Raw genomic sequence first — 23,386 nt, 5'->3', positions numbered from 1 at the left:
GCTGCAGTAGGTGGGGGTAGTGGTTGTAGTGTGTGGTAGAGGTTGCAGCGGGAGGTTGTAGTGGGTGAGTTGGGGCGATGAGGGTTGTTAAGGGTAGTAGTGGAGGTTTAGTTGGTGGTGGTGGTTGTAGTGGGTGGTGGAGATTGTAATGGGTGGGGGTTGTTGAGTTTGTCTCTCCTTTCCTTTGCCAATTCAGTAATTCCCAGCTGACACACGGAGCCTGGCACTGCTCTTGAAACCATTCTGAGAGCCAGTTTGACAGATGCTTAGCACGCGTTATTACACATGACATGCTCGAGTGACAAACACGGACAGCATGGAGCCATTTCAGTCATCTCTGTACCACTTTGGGGGAGAGCAAAGAAAGTTGACATGACAGGGGTTATACCCATAGGGGATGAACACTCTCTGTGGTGTTACACCCATGGGGGATGAACACTCTCTGTGCTGTTATACCCATGGGGGATGAACACTCTCTGTGGTGTTACACCCATGGGGGATGAACACTCTGTGCTGTTATACCCATGGGGGATGAGCACTCTCTGTGCTGTTATACCCATGGGGATGAACACTCTCTGTGGTGTTACACCCATGGGGGATGAACACTCTCTGTGCTGTTATACCCATGGGCGATGAACACTCTCTGTGCTGTTATACCCATGGGGGATGAACACTCTCTGTGCTGTTATACCCATGGGGGATGAACACTCTCTGTGCTGTTATACCCATGGGGGATGAACACTCTCTGTGCTGTTATACCCATGGGGGATGAACACTCTCTGTGCTGTTATACCCATGGGGGATGAACACTCTCTGTGGTGTTATACCCATGGGGGATGAACACTCTCTGTGGTGTTACACCCATGGGGGATGAGCACTCTCTGTGCTGTTATACCCATGGGGGATGAACACTCTCTGTGGTGTTATACCCATGGGGGATGAACACTCTCTGTGGTGTTATACCCATGGGGGATGAACACTCTCTGTGGTGTTATACCCATGGGGGATGAACACTCTCTGTGCTGTTATACCCATGGGGGATGAACACTCTCTGTGCTGTTATACCCATGGGGGATGAACACTCTCTGTGGTGTTATACCCATGGGGGATGAACACTCTCTGTGCTGTTATACCCATGGGGGATGAACACTCTCTGTGGTGTTATACCCCTGGGGGATGAACACTCTCTGTGGTGTTATACCCATGGGGGATGAACACTCTCTGTGCTGTTATACCCATGGGGGATGAACACTCTCTGTGGTGTTATACCCATGGGGGATGAACACTCTCTGTGGTGTTACACCCATGGGGGATGAGCACTCTCTGTGCTGTTATACCCATGGGGGATGAACACTCTCTGTGCTGTTATACCCATGGGGGATGAACACTCTCTGTGGTGTTATACCCATGGGGGATGAACACTCTCTGTGGTGTTATACCCATGGGGGATGAACACTCTCTGTGGTGTTATACCCATGGGGGATGAACACTCTCTGTGGTGTTATACCCATGGGGGATGAACACTCTCTGTGCTGTTATACCCATGGGGGATGAACACTCTCTGTGCTGTTATACCCATGGGGGATGAACACTCTCTGTGGTGTTATACCCATGGGGGATGAACACTCTCTGTGGTGTTATACCCATGGGGGATGAACACTCTCTGTGCTGTTATACCCATGGGGGATGAACACTCTCTGTGCTGTTATACCCATGGGGGATGAGCACTCTCTGTGGTGTTATACCCATGGGGGATGAACACTCTCTGTGGTGTTATACCCATGGGGGATGAACACTCTCTGTGCTGTTATACCCATGGGGGATGAGCACTCTCTGTGGTGTTATACCCATGGGGGATGAACACTCTCTGTGGTGTTATACCCATGGGGGATGAACACTCTCTGTGCTGTTATACCCATGGGGGATGAACACTCTCTGTGGTGTAAAAGGAAAGGAAAAATTGCGTGAGGCATGCCAGACTAATAATAATAATATCACAATTCCAGCTTCCAACTCCCAGAAGAAACAAGTGAACTGTCATGTACCAACTGAATTCTGATTATGTTCACTTGTGGCTCATTTCCAATATTTCCAATATCCAAAACCACTCGTTAGCTAAACATTTTGTGAAGTATTTTTACTGATGTCCCCACTGCTTATGGAGTGGTTTTGTTTATTCACTTTTTTGGCCTGTTTATCTGTTGCTTTCTGGTTTATCGGTGCTTTTGGACTGTTTTTTTGACTAGGGGTTGACAGAATTTTGTGCTCTGACTACCCTTTGTGACCTTTCTGTAATTGAACAGTTTTCTACACTCTGCAAACAACTGTCGGGTCATGAAATAATAATAATAATAATAATAATAATAAGAAGAAGAAGAAGAAGAAGAAGAAGAAGAAGAAGAAGAAGAAATAATTTAGGAGCAGAACTTGCATGTTTAAACTTTGCAGTTTTAAAAATCTCTCTCTCTCTAAAAAAAGTCAAAGAACAGAGAAGAGAAGTAGCAACGGGTGCAGACAGTGAAGAAGACTAAAGACAGCAATCTGCATGGAAGCAGTCTGTAGAAGACAACTTTTTTATTTCCTGAACATGGAAAGTAAACAGTTTCTTTATCTTTGACCTCAAATGTAGTTGAACAGCAAATATTAATTTTGTTGTGACACAACCAGTTACTTGGCTCTTGCAGCTCTTTTTTGCCTGGTAAACAAGTACAGGAGGAGGTGAACAATTTCTGAATTCTCTTTGATATGTTTAGAGCTGTATAACTAGTGTAGGAGGGACAGCCTCACTGCAGACATCCTGCTTTCATATTTAAATATAAATGTAATCTCATTAAATCCCCTATTTTGGCAATCCCTTACATTTCTGATTCAAACAAAACATTTGTATGCACAGGCTATTTCAGACAGACCCAGTTTCAGGAACATCATTTGCCTTGCAGAGTCAGCAGACATCACTTTAAGGACAATGCTGATTCTATAGACTATAAATCACTGTACTTTTTATAAAAACACTCACACTTGTGTAGTATTTAAATATTTAAGACATATATTCTTTTCTTTTTCTTGCATGTCCAGATTTTATTTGCTCCCACATGTCCACTCTTACACCTCCATTCATCTGAAGGTCTGAAGGCTGTCTGGTCATCTTCAGTACAGTCTGGCTGGTCCTCTTCAGAACACCTCTTTACTATTATGGTCAGGCTGGCAGACCGAGCAGGTTACTAATGCTAAAAAATGATATTACATACATGCTCTTAGGAATATTAAACGCATTTAAAAAAATGTTTACAAGTAATGACTGTCATCACCATGGGCTAAATTCAGAGCAAAGTATATTCTATATCAAAATGGCTTGAGTTGTTGTTGTTGTTGTTGTTGTTGTTGTTGTGGTTTTTATACATATTTCACATTACTTATTAAATGCCACCATAAGGCAAATCAAAGTAGAGAGTTTATATGGTGCCCAGGGAAAATTTCACTTACTGTAGGCCTCCTGTACATCATGGGAGAAAGATATATGAGAAGGCAACATAAAAGCTATTTAATGATTGTTAGAGGCACAGTTCCTGAAATCACAATTTAAGTGAGCCTGATGGATGATATTTCAGATGACTTGCAAGTGCGGTTGTGGGTTGAGACACCTGTTGAGACACTAGCAAACATGTTAAATGTAAACAGTGTGTGTGTGTGTGTGTGTGTGTGTATTTATTTATTCCCCCCCCCATACATACATGGATCCTGGAATGCTTGAGGCTGTGTAGCATCAACAGGACTCTAAGAGCCTCCATCAAGACCTCTATAGGGCTGTGGAAGATGACCCTAGAGGCCAACAGCACGAGTCGCCATCAAGTGCGATATTTACCAAGGAGATACCCTGTCCCCACTGCTGTGAAGCCCATCAGTGAGATCATCACTAAGCATGGCTACGGATACTGGCGATGGGATGGAGCAACCATCAGCCACCTCCTCAATATGGACAACATCACGCTGTATGCCAGAAGTGAACAACACATCGACTCACTAATCCATCTCACCAGGATGTACAGAAAACTACATTAGAATGTCAGTCGGACTGGATAAATGTGATCGAATGGTAGCAAGGAGAGAGAAAATAGTACTACTAGAAGGTAACATAACAGATGTTGAGGGCAGCTACAAGTACCTGGAATCCCACAGGCAAATGGGAATCATGAAGAGGCCACAAGGAAAGCAGCCAAATACCTACAAATACCTACAGAGTGAGGCAAGTTCTGAGAAGTCAGCTGACTGTGAAGAGCAAGCTCTGGGCTATCAAAACCTGCACTCTACCAGCCATCGGATACCCTGCTGGCCTAATCAGCTGGCATAGAAGTCACTGACATCAAGACAAGGACACTCCTCACAGTGCATGGAGGGTTTCATCCAAAATCTGAGATTGTACACTAAACGGAAGGAGTGGGGCTCAGAACTAGTGAGCGTCAGAGCCCCTGTCCAGCATGAAACAACAAAGATCCAGGAGTACACCAGGATGATGACCCCAAGTGATGATGTGTTTAGTGAGTACCTCAGTAAAAACCTGAGGAGGTTGGAAATGAGGAGGAGCAGAAACCATCATGAGAAGATAAACCTCTTCACGGGATGTACCACCAGCAAATAGTAGCACTTATTGTTTATAGCGCTTATCATTGTTTAAGATAGACCGTATGTATTTTGGACTTCTAGGTATCAGCATTCATCCCTGTATTCTACAGTATTCTAGTTCATTGGTATGTTTAATTCTAACCTACTGTACTGTACTTGGATATATTCTATGAGTAAATGACAAAGCACTTTTGTAAGTCGCTCTGGATAAGCGCATCTGCTAAATGCTGTAAATGTAAATGTAAATTATCAGATATGGATCAGGAAGTGGATAATATGGAGAAATCCTACCAATGGCTGGATTGAAGGCAGCACGGAGGCACTAATCATGGCAACATAGGAACAAACTCTGAATACAAGATCAATAGAGGCTGGGATCTACCACACCAGATGAAGGCTGTGCAAAGATGCCCCTGAAACAATCCAGCAAGGGACATAACAGCAGTGTGCAAAATGCAAAATGCTAGCAGGCCAAGTGGCGTACACCCCCAAAGGTGGTGAAGAATGACCATGCTAAGACCCCATGGGACGTTCAGATACAGACAGACAAAATAGTAATGGCTAATTAACCGGACATAGTAGTGGTTTATAAACAACAGAAGAGGGCTGTAGTGATAGATGTAGCAATTAAAAAGCATTTAATAGCAACATCAAGAACAGGGAATACGAGAAGCTCGAGAAATACCAAGGGCTGAGGGAAGTGCTGGAAAAGATGTGGAAGTTGAAGGCAACATTGTTTCCAGTAGTAATCTGAGTGCTAGGGGCTGTGATCCCCAGACTGGAAGGATGGCTGCAGCAGATTCCAGGAACAACATTCTAGATCTCTGTCCAGATGAATGCAGTCCTAGGAACAGGTAAAATATTACACAGGACCCTCAAGCTCCCAGGCCTCTGGTAGAGGAACTGAGCTTGAAGGAAAAACAGAGTGGGGAATTATTTTGGTAAGAATAAGACAAGTAACATCTAGTTATATCTGTCCTCTGTTTTTAGCACCTGATATCTATAAATTTCAGAACTTTCTTTAGTTGAACAAAGATATGACTGGTTCTAGTTATCATAAAGAATACTTAATTATGTCAAGACTGTGTTGTTTTTGACACTGACCTCACATTCAACAACAATGTTACTGAGCTCTATAAGACACATTATTACTTCTGTAATATCTCCAAAGTCCTTAATGGTTCTTCCATTTCTAATAGTGAGAAACTCATATATCTCTTTGTAATCTGGGCGAGTTCATCTGGGCAAAAGTCCCAAAATCAAACAAAGCACATTTTTATTGCAGTGTTTGTGAAGCGTTGTTGTTGTGGTATAACAGACTGAACTTTCTTAATGGGAGACATGTGTTCATAGTGTTTATTTAGTGTTGAGGCTACATGCAATCAATATTTTTATGGAAATTTTAACCTGTTTGTACAGTCATATTTAATCTTGATGCAGCCCATAACCATGGAGAGGTAAATTACACAGGCAAACTGCACTTATCTCTGACCCACACTTAGTGGGCAGATGCAGGCGTTGGTTGCTTTCCATTCCCATACAATCTTTTGTCTTCTAAACTCTAGCTGAATTAAGCCTGCTCAAACCTCAGTACCATAAGGCATTATTCATAATGTATTTCTAATGCAATAATGTTGTTGTTGTGGTGGTTGTTGTTGTTTTTTCCATGGAGTCTAAGTTTCATTTGCATATTCCCCAGAGATCTCACAAGCATCCAACGGGAATGCACGACACCGCGTTTTTTTTGTTTTTTTTTAACTGCCACAATAATTGTGCGCTGGCAGTTTTAACAAAAGATTTATATTATAAGGCCTCAGCCACCCTTAGAGTTATTTCGAAAATTAGGCATAGACCAAAGCAAAAGCAGCATGCGGGGAATTGTTAGTTTATTTATGGCTCGCCTTGCCTTTTTCCTGAGCACTGTGATTCACTCTAAACCCCTCCGCAATGCTTTATGTACACGATCAATTATTTAGCATGCAGTTTGCACAAGCACTACCTCCTGCCTTGTGCTCTGAAGGGTTTTTTTCCTGCCTAGGGGATCCTGCGCGTGCAACCCCACACTCCCCACTAATACCATCGCCACCAGAAGGAACATTCTAGTGCATTCCGCCAAAAAAATATTCTGTTTCTCTGCTAATTACAGCAGGAAAGCCAGACGATGATTGACTGAGTACACACTGCAGCATGAGCAACACCCCTAACCCCCTCTAGACAGAAAATGAATGGGATATGCTATCAAGTTCCGTATTCCAATACATACAGAATGTTCTGCCATGAAAGTCAGACAATTTTAGCAAGATTTAAAAAAAGACGAAGAACAGAGTGGAGGTGGGGGTTGAGGGGTGGTACTTGTGATGGAGAGCACAGCCGACAATGATGTATGAGCTGTGGCCAAAAAGGACAACAGTTTGTAAAGCTTATAGGTGAATGGGGTGATATTTCAATATGTAATTGTTGCCCGTCAACAAATTTCACTGTTGTATACACACATCTGTCTCATCATATTTCAGCTGCATTGATCAGAAGCAGCTCTTGTGTATGCATGGAGACAGACAGCTCTCACGGGTCCTGTTTATTACCTGTTGCAGCCAACGTGCTGGTATTTTCACATGGTATTTGTTGAATAAATGTAATTGGTAATTTAATTATGGAAATATCTTCCTTCTCTGTATGGTATCAGGGCTTATAGCCTGCACAGTCTTCATTTATTGCAATCCAGCCATAATATAAATACACATTTTTAAATTTAGATTTTGTAACACTTTATAACATTAATAGAAGTGTCTTGATGTTATTAAAACTCATCTTAGGAAAAAACATGTTGCATTTGACTCCTCTTCAACACAAATTGGAGTTTTTTTTTTTAAAGATAAGCTTTTTACATGAGTGCAGGGATTCTCCTTAAAGAAAGACCAATACACCACCTCCTGCCAGCTGAGCTAATATGACAAGTCTTGCTCTTTTGGTGACGGTGAGATGGCTTTAACCTTTCTATGCCCTTTAAAAAATGAATGACCCAGAAGACCTGGCCAAGCTGTGGTCAGTAAATCCAGTCACAGGTGTCCAAGGTTTCCCCCTTTTCTTCTCATGAGAAACGAATAACCCATATGTGTCAAGGAAGAAACCTGAGCGCAGAGATAACTTAGGATCAGACGACTATTCTCCTCATCATTACCACAATGTGTAATTGTGGATGAATTTTGAGTCCAGCTCACTGAAATGAGCCGCTGTCCGTCGTATCAGTAGTGTTGAGTGGATAAAGTAGAGGGGTGAGTTGTGATTTGGCCTGACAAGGAACCCCTTGCTGTTTACACTCTGATTCAGAAGTTCTATCCTTCTTAATTATAACCCACTGACTACATTTGAATGTGACCTGACTCACAGCTGTCTTTACCGCCGCCGTGAGGCTCCACCTCCTGGCGTCTGTTACACAGGGCTGCTGTGTGTGACACCGGCGATCAGTTCATGTGATCACAGCCAACCCATCCAGGGGCTCAGAACATGTTTGGATCTCAGGCGTTTCTGAAGGTTACTGTGGCAAAGCCTCACTGCAAAGCCCTCATGTAGCTGGGTGGAGGGTACTGTGTGAAGAGGAAAAAGATAAACAAGTGGGTATATGGTGTTGGAGATGCTTCACATGTGAGGAATCAAAACATCAAGGACAAATTCTGATACTTCAGTACTGAAGTAAATTTGAAAATGGTCAAACAAATAAATGGCATTATTTTAAAGACTTTATAAAATGTAACCATATATATATATAAAGTCTATTTCTAATGGTAGGCCTGTTTTTGAACAGACTATTTCTGCAGTGCCATATGACATAAGTCATAGCACAATGGCTGAAGATGAGAAAAAATGAACTATCTAGGGCAAGAGCAAAAAGAATGGGACCGAGACTGGTCTGAGAATGGGAGCATGCTCTTTTAAATGCTCTGTATTCATGAAGCAACTTTGAAAGGTTCATCTCTTCATTAAGTATAACAGCTGCCAAACATATTGTAAATCAGTGAGAAATGGATGTAAATTTGCTCCCTTCTGTCACACTCGGTCTTCATTTAAAAGTGTCTATTCCAGTAGAATAAGAAGCTGTTCACCGTCACGTATGGAACACTGGACCTTGTGCCCCAACTGATCGGCTCTCTTGAGGGTTCTTCTGGGTTCAGGTTCACTGCCTACTGTGGCATCTGGATCAGTTCTGTGCTGCATAGAGAGATTGGCTCCCTCTGCTTCCCAGCTTGTCCATTCTCTACCATTTGTTGTGGTTTTCTGGGAATAACGTGTGCTGATACAGTGGGCAAAGGAAGTGCTGGGATTTACAATTGCTCCAATTTCACCGATAGAAAGCCCTTCTGCAGGCAGCCAGGTGAGGCCAAGACTGAGCCAGAGTATGATGGATTGGGCCCCAGGCCAAGTTCCGCACAAGGCATTATCAACTTCGAAAACAGCTTTATATAACGTGTTTCAATTGAAGAACTCACATAAGCTACAAAAGCTAATAATAATGAATAATAAATAATTAGAATAATTACAGCAAAAAGCAATTCATACAGCACTGAAAAAATATATCATTATCCACATGAAGGCTCATGAAATACTGTGATTAATGCAGTATTTGCTTCAACAACATTAACATCAGGCAGTGAACATCAGGTGAAAACAGAAGACAGTGCAATAAAAAGTTCAGCCACTAAGTGTCACTGATGTTAGTTGAGGATTCAATCTGCCTGGGGGTAGAAACGGTCATTAAATAGTTTGGTTAGTGTCTCAATAAAGCATAAATAAATCCTCTGACCAACTGAAGGTGTAAGAGCAATACCATGATTGGATAACTGGGATGTCTAAGTTAAAAGGAGATCTTTGTTTAGAATGTCCTGAATATGAGATGAGCTGCAGTGATTTTCTGTACCATTACAGAATGCTGGGTTACGATACAAAACTGACACACATCCTGTACCTTCACATACAGTAGTGCAGCAAATGTTACTGAGGGCTGTAGTCCTTCTGCTGCAGTTCCAGGGCTCCCAGTTTATGAACAGGCCTTGGAATGGTGTCCTTTGCTGGTTTTACTAGCATGCATATCATACTCTCTTGGATGTGCACTGGACTTTCGGCTGACCTCCTCCCCGCAAGGCCAGTTTATAGCTTCACCTTTCCTGGTGGTGTAAGTAGCCTTCAACCTTCTCTAGTGTCATGAGGCCAGACACAAAGACTCAGGGGATTTTACGGCAGAACCTCCTAATCTGGGGGTCCATCACTGTTGATCGGTACAGTTCAGTCTCTAAGACTGATGCCTGTATTCATGTAACACTATGAAAAGCCATGAATGTAATTTATTTTCGTACTCAACCCTGTGACTCTTAGCAACATGGGTACTGAAATTGCCATTAAGACCCACTGAAGCCTTCTTAGAAGCTGTGGAACCCCATCAGATATAACTAAAGTCTCAAGACCCTTTACACATTCCAACAGCACAAGGAGACCCAGTACTATTCCATGGTCCCCCTATAACATGTGGTCAACGTGATTTGTTCTTCATTGAACAACCCCCCCCCCCCCCCCCTTGCCAAATGCATCAAAACAAAAATGAGTATAAACACAATCTCTTACAAAGTGTGTAGCACTGGAAATATTTCCATTTTTGTAAAGTTCACTAGGAGAAGTATTCAAATACTTAAAATATAAATGTCACAGGGAATATCAAATGTTTTTGCTGGTTTAATTTCACCAACAAAATTTTAATAATTTAAAACTTGATTTTATTGAAGTTTTCTAATATATTTGATCCATAATATTGGCATGTTGCTGAGCTGAAAGCAGAGGTGGCAGATGTTTACTCGTTTCCTTCATCTTAACTAACACATACCTATTTCAGCACTTCATTCTGCCTCCTTAACTGTATGTTTACTTGAATTTCCTCTTCCATGCTTCTGGTTAACCGCCTCTGAGTTTCAGCTCTTAAGTTGGCCAATTATTATGCATTAGCCTATCTGCAAGGTTTATGGAATATGATCCCATTGGACAGACCTCCTGTGGGAGGGGAGATTAATGTGAACACTGTTGAGACTTTTGCACTGTGGGGATCTCAGGTAATACCTCTGTCATGTAATGGTGAACCATGAGTCCTTGTGTAATTAAGACTATTCGCCATTATCGATGAGAAACTGTCCAGTCAGTTTCCACTTCTCCCCACATCATCTCCCAAAGCAATAAATAACGAATTCCCTCTTAGTGAGAGAAATTAGTAGTGTAAATAATGGAAATGATTAGAAATGGCCATAGAAATTATAACTCACAGCCAGTGTTTGTGAATATTCCTTTAAGGCTATAGTCCAGTTCCTGGTGCAGTTGAAGATGTGCTTTTTTAAAACCTAATTTTAATAATCTTCTTTTGCATAAGTTGGGGTGATTGGAGACCAAAATCTCAATGTAATGCAATTACTGTGTGTACGGTAGTTATGTTAAAGGCTGTCTGTATTGAATAATGACTCAGCATGCATTCTATTATTAGAGTAAACCACATAACTTCATTCTATGATATAAATGGGGTAGGTTTCCCTGGGAAACACTCCTCGTTAAATCCCATTCCTGTTTGTCTTGAATAACATTCATTTTGGTCACTAAATTGCTCTTTGACAGACTTTACAAAGGGTTGAATCAGTGATATGTGAATATAATGTGAAACAAATTATATTGCAATTTACCATAAAAGTCTCATGAGCACTGATAGCATAGCTTCAAAAATAAAGTGCCCGCAAAATAAACGGTGACAATGGCCAAGGGAATCTCACCATCGACTGAACCAGAGTGAAGCATCCATCTTCCTTTGAGACTGCACTGAAAATATGTCAGGACAGGACGTTGTGTGTGTGTGTGTGTGTGTGTGAGTGTGTGTGTGTGTGTGTGTGTGTGTGTGTGTGTGTGATTGTGTGTGTGTGTGTGTGAGTGTGTGTGTGTGTATGTGTGTGTGTGTGTGTGTGTGTGTGTGTGTGATTGTGTGTGTGTGTGTGTGTGTGTGAGTGTGTGTGTGTGTGTGTGTGTGAGTGTGTGTGTGTGTGTGTGTGTGTGTATGTGTGTGTGTGTGTGTGTGTGTGTGACTTTTCAGGTGTCAGAAAACAACAGCGTCATTCTTGTCTTTACAATTGGAGTCATTATACTGACAGAAGTCTGAGTTGATATTTATAAGCATCCAGTCTATGGGGGCTGAGTCAGGCTGCATTTTTCCATCAGATCACATCATGATTCCATCATTCCAGCTTTGTCTTTAGACTTTTTCCTGGACTACTCTGGTGAAAGCTCATGGTAAAGTATGGATGATCCAGGCTAAAACTGAACATGCCATTTGATTTCATTGGCAAGCGGCAGGACTGGAGCCCTTTGTTCTGGACACGGCCGCTTTTCACGGACCTAACTGATGACTCATCATGGAAATATTTTGATATGACAGCATGAACATATTATGCAATAGGCATATACTATAGTATGTTTTATGCTTAGATTCATAAATTCATATTGTTTGCAGAAAAAAATAAATAAACTTACAGACTGGAAAAAAAAATTCTTCCCCTGAAAAAATATTTTTTCCCAATAATCTGATTAAACATATATAAGAATCAGGAAAGTTTAATGATCTTAGAATTTGACAGTTTCTGAAATTATGCAATATAACAAGACATTCATTAAATTAGAAAAAATAAACCCAATATATTTCTGGCCAAATAATTTTAATTTAGAAGAGACTACTGCAGTATGAAAGTTATGGACCAGTGAAATATAATACATATTTTCAAAAGATCTTGGCTAATACGCTTGCGTGATGGTAGAAGGAGCTATGTACATGAATCTTAGTGTAAGCTCTACACAAATATGATACTATTTCATATATCATTTATACAATGCATTGGTCTCTACCATGCATAAGCCCACAGTACTATTATTCTGTCAGTGCTGAAAGACTTAAAATCGTTTGTTTCTGAGAAGGGATACAGCAAGGGAGGAGATATGTGGTTTTTTTGTTTTTTTTTTGCTGTGTGCTGTAGATAAAGGCACTGGGCTTAGTTGCGATTTTCTTTAAGTTGAATTTCATGGGCGTTTCTTTACCTAAGAACTTCAGTTGTGTCAGCAACTTGAAGTTTCTGGGCAATTCAGATACAGGAGCTGAAGTCACAGAGTAGCTAGAGATTTCTCCATGCACCCCGTGACCCCCAGTACACACACACACACACACACACACACACACACACACACACACAGGCTACCTTTTTAGACCCATTTATTCCAGTTATTCTGCTCAGAGAAAGAGTTACAATAACAATTCTTGGCAACTGTGTGTTTTCCTGAGAGGTTCACGCCTGGGACCTCCAGTCTAAAGAAGCGAGGCAGGAGAGAACTCCTTGCTCATCTGAATCTCCCTCAGCATGTTGGAGTGCTGGCCCCTCTGTCACTACCAAAGCAAACTGGATTAGTTCAGCTGCAGCCTCGAGACATCCGTCTCTATAATATCTCTGCCAACAGATGCCTCTCCTTCTGGAGGGGAGAAAAGAGATGCTTAGTTTAAAGAGCATTTTCCTACAATCAGAATAAATTTGGCCACAAATTTGAAACACCCTGTGCACTTAACATGTGATGCAAACGTGGTTTGTGGTTTGTTGCATGCAGAGTTTTCCGAGTGAACTACTGCAGTGGTGCAATTTATAGGCATGTCAGGCAAGCCCCAGCGTACCTGATGGCTGTAATGGTGTGGTTATGTTGCCATGTGCTCAATAATGCAGACACAAAGGCCTAATATCCTGCATGTGCCTGTTTAGAGGATTTACCCCTACTCTTTAGTGAGATTGTTAAAAATGCCACAGAGCTCAGTTCTGCATGGAAAAGAAAAATGCTGTTTTTCTCTGAGGTAGTTCCTAGTACCACGTAGGCATTGTCTGAATCAGCCACAGAGTTTACAGTACTCCTGGTATATTCAGTATGCTGCTTTTGATAAGTGCATTGAATTGAAAACACTTTAATGATCTTAGGTACTGGGTGCTGTTTCCTCTCTGTAACCCCAAGCATGTGATGTCTAATAAAACATGTCCCCATTCCATGACACAGCTACAGATTGAACACTACCGTGGCTCGATTTGCAGGGGAAAGTGTATTGTCTCTACAAGTGCCAAAGAGGGTTTGGCTTTTGGCAATGGCTTTGGTGCTTGTGTATAAAAGCGCCATTGTTAAATTCCCCAAAGAAAGTGAGAAATCTCTCCAAACCCAAGTATTTGGGTGCTTTTGTGTCTTTGCCATTAATTAGAGTACCCTTGAAAGAGAGCCCGTGAAGAGGATTGTTAACTCTTGGATGAATTGCTTTCGAACACACAAGGCGAGTGCTGAACACACAAGGCGAGTGGTGAACACACAAGGCGAGTGCTGAACACACAAGGCGAGTGCTGAACACACAAGACGAGTGGTGAACACACAAGGCGAGTGCTGAACACACAAGGCGAGTGTTGAACACACAAGACGAGTGCTGAACACACAAGGCGAGTGGTGAACACACAAGGCGAGTGCTGAACACACAAGGCGAGTGCTGAACACACCAGGCGAGTGGTGAACACACAAGGCGAGTGCTGAACACACAAGGCGAGTGCTGAACACACAAGGCGAGTGCTGACAGGGTGTTTACTCCCATAAGCTGCTGCTCTTCTACGGCTGGCCCTCTATCAGCGGAAACATTATTGCTCCGCTAGAGAAAAATCCACGGAGGTCATTATCGACGGGAGTGGCGACACCCAGCAAGCTATAGTGTTATCGATTACAACCTCTGTATGCCTACCCTACTGAATAAGTGATAACATCTGGCCAGAGGTCGATATTGCCTGGTATTTATGGGGAGGTTTCTTGTGAAGTGCAAACATGGACTCACCAGCCTCCAAGGCACAGCTAATCTCAGCTTGCCATCTTGACTCGTGACTCACATTGACAAATGATTATTTATTTATTTTGCCTGTGCTTGTGAGAAAATTACAGTGCTAGTGGAAAACAACTCCAAGAATGCCTTCTGTGCATCTCTGGTATTCTTACTGTGACTGTAATTAATTATTTGTGTTGAATAAAATTCAAAACAACTCTTGAGGAAAACTATCCACATATGAGTGCTAACTAAAATTCAGGTTAGGCATTTGCTAGATAGTTTACCTTATAAAGCAGGATCTGAGTATAGCTAACACATCTAAAGCACTGGATTAAATGAACTGGATTAAATGAGTGGATGGACAAAACTTGATCCCTCAAAGGCTACAGTTCAGATAATGTGGTAACTATTTTGATTCTTCTTTAGATAATTAACAAACTCTCAACAAAGGTTATTCTCCTCTGAATCAGAGGAGATTTGGAATTGGACAGTTGCAGTCAAGTTTACTCACAAGTGGAACAGTTCAAGGGTGAGACACCAGCGATCAGACCTCACATCAACTCCACTAACCTTGACCTCAACCCAAAACCTAATCATCAGCGTGGCCCTAATCCTGATCCGAGCCCTGCCCAAAATTCAGTTAAAATCCAATTACAGCATGTTAACAGCATTTCTATAATAGCTTGTTGAGTATGCTAAGATGGTATGTATTATACCTCTTACATGTTCAGTGACTTCTCAGGTTAACATCTACATATATAAGCTTGGACACTCCAAATAAAGTGAAAAACAATAGAATTCATTGGATTATAAACCATTTTACTGGAATATAAACCATCATAAATCTTATTTACATGGAAAATGAAAAGTCTTGATTAATCTACTGAACGTATTGCCATGACTCACTACTGCTAAATCACTGGTATGTTGCTGAGAGTTGGATGTTTACTTAATTAAAATGACCACTCAAATAAAGAGCCGCTTTTGTTTATAGCCACAAACTCTTTATTTTCCTGGTCAGATTCCCTAAATCGTTTGCCTAATTGAATTCTTTCTTCTTGAGAATACGAGCACATGGTTATGATAGCGTAGTGTTATGTAGGTTTACAACAAACACCAGCAGATTTAACGAGATAATTCGCAACCATTTCACTGTGAGTTATACTGTGTATGACTATGTATGTGACAAACAAACCAAACTTGAAACTTGAGATGTTAATGAATCACACTGAAAAGTCTTGGTGGTGCAGAACTCTAGATGAGGATACACACAAGCTCCATATCAGCTTCAGTCACATTTTCCCCTCACATCTCTCAAGACGCCTGCACTGGTTCCACAGCTGCTCCTACCGCTGGCTATGTAGTGCTCTAATGCAGCTCTTAGATAGTCAATTTCAAAGACTAATTCAAAATTCATTGGAGTGGAGGTGTGTGTGTGTGTGGGGGGGGGGGGGGTGCACGTGTGAACAGATTGCGGGTAGAGAACAGCCTGACAGCCATGACAGTGCTTTTTTTTTCCTACTTCAACATGCTCACTAAAGTAGGGAAAGTTAAAAACCTTTATTATAATTCTGCCACCACTGTGTGCCTGTGTGCTTGGCTCAGGCTGCTCCAGGCTAGGCTCCTAATAATCCTATTCCTCCCTACAGGGAGACACAGCTGATTTGCGCTGCAAAGAAACAAAACAGTAAGGGCAGCAATTTGTAATGGCCACTCCACCCAGTCTGTCCAGTTCAGGTGGTCTTGAACTTCAGATAAGGCACCTCGCCCTAAAGCTGGTGTTAGCGGTTCTTCCCTTTCAGAGAAGTTGTTTGGAGTGCTCATTCACTTGGCTCCATGTTGAGGAGAAGAAAAGCCATTACCTGAGGTTAGAGTTTAGCCCAAAGTTAGGTTGCAATGGGTGCACAGAACGGCTGTGTCACAGAACACGCTGCCAAAAGAAGCCGTTAGCAGTGTGATTCAGATGTGGGTGATGAAACATTAATGAGGTCAAACCACACCCAGATGGAGTAGACTTGGAATATAATTGCTTTACCAGCACTTTGTTGACATTGGATAAAAAGCACCTCAAATCTTCGGAATGACCTTAAATCAAGGGCAGAACTGTAGATCCCTCAGCACATACAAAATACATTACAAAATAATACTGAAAAATTAATTTCCTATAATCTAAAAAGTAAATGCTTCCTTTTCCTATACGAGCTTGTAAGAATTTGCTGTGAATAGTCAGTATTAAATGTAGATTTTAGGTGTAAGTTATTTATGTATTATTGTACTATATTTCTACATATATTAGTACTATATTATTGTACTATATTTCTACTATATTAGGTTTTTGTACTGTATGACACCTTCTCTTAAAACAGATTTGAAAGTTAAGTACATTAAGCATTAATCAGCATATGAAAAGGGATAAGAGCTAGCATATCCATAATCATTTTGGAAACTAAATTTGTATCATCTTAGCAAGTGTCCGAGGTTGCAAAGATGATGAATGTATTTTTCATGTTAATGAAAACATGACAGACTAGGTGTATCATTGTGTTACTCAGCATTTTATTATGACTTTGTAGTGGAAACATCTCTCCATCCAAATGACCTGTATATTTGGGACAGTAATAAATTATCTGTGGTAACTGTACAGTGACAGTGTGTATTATGTTGTTGTGTTATTGTAGTTGTTGTGTTATTATGCTGTTATGTTGTTATGATTGTTGTGTTATTAGGTTATTTTATTACAGATGTTGTGTTATTATGTTGTTGTGTTACTATAGTTGCTGTGTTATTATGCTGTTATGTTATGATTGTTGTGTTATTATGTTGTTATGTTATTACAGATGTGTTATGTTGCTGTGTTATTATAGTTACTGGATTATTATGCTGTTATGTCATTATGATTGTTCTGTTATTATGTTATGTTATTACAGCTGTTGTGTTATTGTGTTATGTTATTATAGTTGTTGTATCCTTTATTAGCTGTTTTGTTTTGTAACCATTTTTGGCCATTGTATGTTACGTTGGCTTTTTTTTTCTGTTCCTGTTAGTGCACTTTTACGTTTGTTTTTGTTTTTGTTTGTTTCACTCACAATTGCTTCCTGCTTTTCCCCTGCACATTCCATGCCTGTGACATGTACATGTAGTTTTCTAGTTGTACAAGTAGAGAAAATGGATAAATTCTGATATTCACTTTGACAGTCTAGAACTAAAGGCTTTTCTAAACACTATGTACCTGATTTCTTAAAATTCAGGTACAGACCCTATTTTCCGTTTTCACTTTGTGTCCGTAAGAGCCTACATTAAATAAACTCTGTGGGCAGATGAGTGGTCATGCACTGCTTAAAAGAATATTCTAGCATTTTCTAACCTAACTTCCGTCTACTCCATCTGTTGGTGATCTTTCTGACCTGTTTCTCATGCCACAGACATTCTAGTAAGCACGCGCCATTAAACTACAGCAGCAATGAGTTGTAAAACAGGGAATCATGAAAAAACAAAACAAACAAAAAACAACAACACTAAAAGCAGTCTTAGAATACTCACCATGGCTCTTAAAGACACATGTTTTACTTTCCACCCATCTGTGGTGGGACATCTTCAAGTATGACTCATTAGATTAAGATCTAGGCCAAATTGAATGCCTTTATTTGGGCATATGTGTACAGTACAATGAAATGCTTCTCTTCACATATCTCAGCTTTTTTGCAAGCTAGGATCAGCCATTGCACAGCATCCCTACAACCAAAAGCCTTACAGAAGGGCCCAACTGTGGATTCCATCACATGTCTAAAGTTATTTTGGCCTGGTTTTCTTAAGTGTAGTTTTCATTTAAGGGCCTTGCCCAACAGTAGTAACTTGGCAGTGGTCAGGCTTGAACTGGCAACCATCTGATTACTAGCCAAGTACCTTACACACTGAGCTAACACAGCCCACTATAGGCTGTGTCTTCACACCCCTACCCCTTACACTGTTCCAGAATATTAAACAGAGAATATTTAATTTGTTTATTCTGCAGTGCTGCGATCTGATGGACACAGAAAACCTGATAATATCTTCTGAAAATATCTTTTCAGTGTTCTTAATTGCATATATGACATCCAGGCAGACCACATAAGGCTTGTTGGTCTAGAGGTGTGATTCTCACTTTGGGTGTGAGAGGTCCCGGGTTCAATTCCCAGACAAGCCTGCCTTCACCTCAAATCTCTGACTGATATTAGGGCGAGTAAACTCCTTTAAAACTTCCACCATTTCACTGTGAGTTATACTGTGTATTTGACAAATTAACACAACATATTCCATAAAACAACACATTCCATATATATAAACATATTCCATTCCATATATCACAAACCATCACATCATATTTCACTTAACACAACAGATTTCAGTGCAGGTCACATGACTCTGCACAGCATCAAAAATGCAAATGGTTCCAATCGAGCTTTAAACACTGAGCATATTGTTCTTCTAATGGACTCTTTAATTATTCACAGCAAATCATGTGATCTCTTAGTGAATTGGTGCAAATGTTTTCAGGTAAATCTATCTCTCCACTGCTAGGCAATCACAGAAAAGACTAATAGGGAAATGTTCTAGGCCATTTCCTTTTCCCAATCACTGAAACAAACACTGTCACATTTGCTATGCAGTCTGTATAGAACATATACTTCACATCTCTGCAGTAGTAGATTAGACAGTGTAGCATTAGATTAGATGAATAATATTTTATGTGTCTGTGAATTTGTTAGTGCTGTATGGAAGAAAACTGCTTTCTTTTAATATATTCAACATTTTAAACAATCTCTTATGAGAAATTTTGTTGTTTCATTAGTTCCTGTTAATTAACTTTGAGCCTGCAATGGCAAAACAAAGGCAGCATCTGTGTCATCTTTAGGAAATCCACAGTTATGAAAATGCTCGCACAGCTCCATGCTCTGGCCCTCACTCACAGCTCCATGCTCTGGCCCTCACTCACAGCTCCATGCTCTGGCCCTCACTCACAGCCACGCCTTCCTTCACAGATGCATGGAATTGTGGGTTGGAGGGGGATCAAGGACATGCTTCTTTAACATGGGCTTTAAAATGACCATTTGAAAGAGAGTTGGTACAGCACTTGTTGACAAAGACCAATTTATGAACTCACCAACCACTGGACAAATTGTTTGATAAAAAGCTTTCAGTAACAGGGTAGGAAGTAGATCCACAATTTTGAGCACTTTATTTTAAAAACATTTTTGGATATTACATACTAACCTCAGCAACAAACCAAACAAAGAGTCACAAACACTGGATATTATTTGATGTTATATTCCGCTTAACATTATGTACCTTTGAAAAAAAAATCAGTAGACAAAACTAAACTGTATTCATTAGAATTGAGAAATTGGCTAGTTGTGGAACATAAATTGCTTGCTTGCATCTATGATAAACGTCAAGTACCAGTTCCACTCTCTGGCATTTGCAGGTGACAGAACAGCCAATCCATTAAGTCTGCTGTATTCGTAAGGAAGCATCCGGTTTAGGAGGCCTGTATAATTCAACTAACTGCTCACACATTTCTGCCTTCATGGTTGAATTTACTTAGCGCCTTCACAGCTATGACCAGAATACATAACAAGTCAAAGCCCCTTTTAATTTTGACCTAAACATATCTGTTAGACAAACTATTTGGATCACAATTAATTTACATCATATTACATGAACACAAAACTGGGAAATCATTTTCCTGACAACCATTACTAAATGACAGGCATATTTTTATAATTTAATTGGAATTTAATTTAAATTGAAATTTGAATGGACTTACTTTCACAATTTAGAATTCTAGAGTTTAAAATGGCTGTCTGGGATTGTTAAGTTAAAGATTTGTGAATCATGGATGCATAGCATAAGCCCCAATGGAAAGGGCCCAACTCGAATTGTAGGGGGCTCAGTCACTGTGGCCCAGGGCCCGTGAACCAGGTACCTGTGGGTTGGGTACCTGTGGACCCAGTACCCGTGGGCCAGGTACCTGTGGGCCGGGTACCTGTGGACCCAGTACCTGTGGGCCGGGCACCTGTGGGCCGGGTACCTCTGGACCTAGTACCTGTGGACCGGGTACCTGTGGGCTGGATACCTCTGGACCCAGTACCTGTGGACCGGGTACCTGTGGGCTTTACCTCCCCACACCCACCACATTTTTATGCCCTTGGAAACGTCTTCTTCTTAAAAAACCCAACTTTGATGGTCATTATAAAACTACTACAGGTGACGTTTGTATACTAGGTTCACTTATCTGCAGGCGTACAGGCTGTAGAGTGGACCTTCATGCCCAGATAGGAGAAAACAATATCATAGAATAGAAGAGAAGCAAAGGATATCCCAAGGTGAACTGCAAATACCTACTTGTCATTATGAGCTTTACTCACCAATCCACAGTAAAGCCAAATTGCTACACCTCACAATTCAGTGGAGAGAAAAGATCCTTCAGCCAAGAAGAACCTTCTTTGGCAGCCCCTACCCTTGGCCTACACACACCCATACACACACCATCCACCCACAAGCATGTGTACAACCCCCCCCCCCCCCCACCAGACATACACAATGCCACAAATGCCACAGCTTGCCAAGAAAGAGCACAGGCTGGACGCACCAGGGACTGAGAGATGATCCAATGCTCTCGACTGCAAAAATACAGCTCTGAAAGGACTTAAAAAACACAATAGAGCTGTGACTACCAGATGCAGTAATTGAACTCATTCCCACTCTCAACAGGGATGGTTATGAGCAGGCCGTTTAATGAAATATAACTAATCTCAGGCTCACCTCATGTAATCAAACAGAAGGTTTAAAAAAGATGTTTGCATGAGTGCTGTGAGCTATGCTGAACTATGGTGAACTGTGGTGAGCCAAAGTTAGCTGTGGTAGTCTGGGTGAACTGTGATGAACTGTGGTGAGTTGTGATGAACTCTGGTTAGCTATGGTGAGCTGTAGTGAGCTGCAGTGAACTGTAGTATGCTGTGGTGGAATGTGGTGGACTTTGATGAACAGTGCTGGGCTGAGGTGAGTTGTGGAAGGTTGTGTTTTTTTGTAGTGGACTGTGTTGAGCTGTGGTAGGTTGTCATGGGATGTGGTCTTGAGTCATTACACAGTCAAAAATGATGGAGATATACCTTATGCTCTTTCTCTCTCTCTGAGGTGTGAACCTCCATCAGGTGATCAGTGTTATTTGATATTTGGCAATTGTTTAAATTTCATAGATGCATGAAAGTTTAATGAACATTAATACATCTTATGAATGTTAAGACATTCATTGAATGTGAATTTATTTCCGTGTACACTCTTAAGGCGTATGAAAGAAAGCATTTGTATGATATAATCAATAATGATGTTATATGATAGTTATCATTAATAATGATATATGATCAATATACTGTGCATTGTTGTACTCTTAATTTTGATCGTTTGTCATGTTTCTGATTCACCCACTGAGCTCTTTTTAACTGATCATCCAGGTCAGTCCAGGTCAGCCAGGTCAATCCAGGTCAATCCAGGTCAATCCAGGTCATCCAGCCTTGTCAATCTTAGAGATATTTTTTAGTGTAGAATATTTCCCCTGAAAATGCTAGAGTTAATATTAATGAATGCAAGCCTGTTGAGCTGGCTTTCACTCATGCTCTGCCAAATTAGTATATAAAGTATTCCTTTATTGAAGTGTCAGGTATCTAGAGGGCTACTCCTACATGTGAAGATAAGCAGAGAAACAGATGGACACACTCACATGGAAAATTGCATGTCCCTGGTGAAACTCATTTTTTGTCTCAAATACCAAATAAAGTTCACCAGCTTTGATTTCCTTGAATCTTCCTTCTGGAATATTTCTTACTTAAATTATTTGTTGTTTTTGGGTGAGCGCCACACTATACTGATTTGTACTAATAACATGGAAACACTACTGAATCTTCTGAAATTCATATCTTAAGAAGAGCAGAAATCTGTTTAAATAATCTCATTCTTAATTGATGAAGGCTTAATGCTTCCCAAACTATGTATTTGACATCAAAAACTGATATTTCACATGGAATAAAAGAAACATTTACATCAAATGTTTAAATGACATTTTTTTGGTTGAAATAATCACTAGAATTATCACAACCAAAGTGAGAATTGAACTATGTCACACCTGGTTTTAGGCCCAGGTACGTTTTCTAGGGTATCTAATAAATACCAATATTTAGATTTTTATCTGTAATTGTTATTTCTTCTGACAAAACATGCTTATATTAGAACTTCAAATCTGGCAGTATGTTGTGTTTTATTCATGTGTATTTGTGGATCATGTGCAGCTTTGTTTTGTGCATGGACATGATTGCTAAATATGATCAAAAGAACTACTGCAGTAAGGTCACCATGAAATGGTGGAGAGCGCGTAGTTCAAGCATAGGTAAGAAAGCAGGTACCCTGAGCGTTAGGGCTGCATTATCCTCTCCATCTCACCCAGGCCTGAGCCGCAGGCACTGAAGGGGAACATTATGCAAATGCTCCAGCAAAGTCTTCCAACAATGATAGCATTTATTCTCCCTGAGGCACACACATTTAGGAACAAAGTCCTCACCAGATAGTCTCTTAGGAGATGAATCAGGTCTGTGCTCCAGAATACTACTAAACAGCGTATTCATACCTGAAATATCATTGACGTGCACTATCATTTAGTAGAAAGCCACTTTAGATCATTGCATTGATTTGGCTATTAAAACATACCAGTGGAAGCTGTCCTTGTATTTAGAGCTGATTGGCTGATTAACATCTGCCCCACATTCCCAAATATGGACTGAAAACAGACAGTGGTGCTACAGTGAATTGTCACATTTTATCACACCTTGCTAAAGAAGTCACATG

Source organism: Electrophorus electricus, chromosome 7 (genome assembly GCF_041902795.1).
Source record: "Electrophorus electricus isolate QZ-2024a chromosome 7, ASM4190279v1, whole genome shotgun sequence".
Lineage (NCBI taxonomy): Eukaryota > Metazoa > Chordata > Actinopteri > Gymnotiformes > Gymnotidae > Electrophorus > Electrophorus electricus.
The sequence above is the reverse complement of the archived record's forward strand: the minus strand, read 5'-3'. Positions refer to the sequence as shown.